Here is a 793-nt window from a genome sequence, read left to right on the forward strand (position 1 = left end):
TCGAAATCGTTGAGTATGGGTAGTGATCGGAACAGTATGATAATTTTTTTTAATCAACGCACTTGTCCGTCACAGCCATGTTCTATTAGTTTGTGGATGAGAATTGGGAACTTAAAACCAGAGCATAACAGCTGTTATCCTGATGTTCATGAACCGCCACCAAGCCGATTGATCACCTTCTCAATCTTAGATCCGTTCAAAAACTTCCTACCTAATGGTTGATCCGTAAACGCCATTCACCACAAAAATGACAGTCCCCTGCGCATGTCAGCTTGAAGAGCTAAGACAATGTAACCTACAATCGCCTAACCCATAATCCTCCAAGAATCACAACATCCGAACGACCAAGCAGAACAAGCAAAACAACATCCACCTTACCATTATCACACCATAGCAAATCATAAGCTTAAACCTACGTCTCACTCAACAGCAACCTTTTTCAAGTTAATATCATTGTTCAATCATCAAAATGAACAGGTAATGACAAATATTTTGACAACGATGAACAGCCATTGCATTTAAAAACTACATTTTTGACACCATGATCGTGCATCTCGTAAGTAGATATAAATTGACAATTAGTGGATGACGTATGATAAAAAAAATAAGCTCACCCCATTCTCATATGTAATAGGGTAAGAGAAAGTAGGATAGAAGGCAATTATGAATTGACCACGACTCGATCAACTATAAGGTTAGAAGCCTTGTGTTCTACCAACTGAACTAGACGGCCAATTATGACGTATGATAAAGCAATGTATATAATTTATTCTCAAGCAAACTACATCCAAAT

The sequence above is a fragment of the Hibiscus syriacus genome, unplaced genomic scaffold (genome assembly GCF_006381635.1).
Source record: "Hibiscus syriacus cultivar Baekdansim isolate YM2019G1 unplaced genomic scaffold, ASM638163v2 tig00013386_pilon, whole genome shotgun sequence".
NCBI lineage: Eukaryota > Viridiplantae > Streptophyta > Magnoliopsida > Malvales > Malvaceae > Hibiscus > Hibiscus syriacus.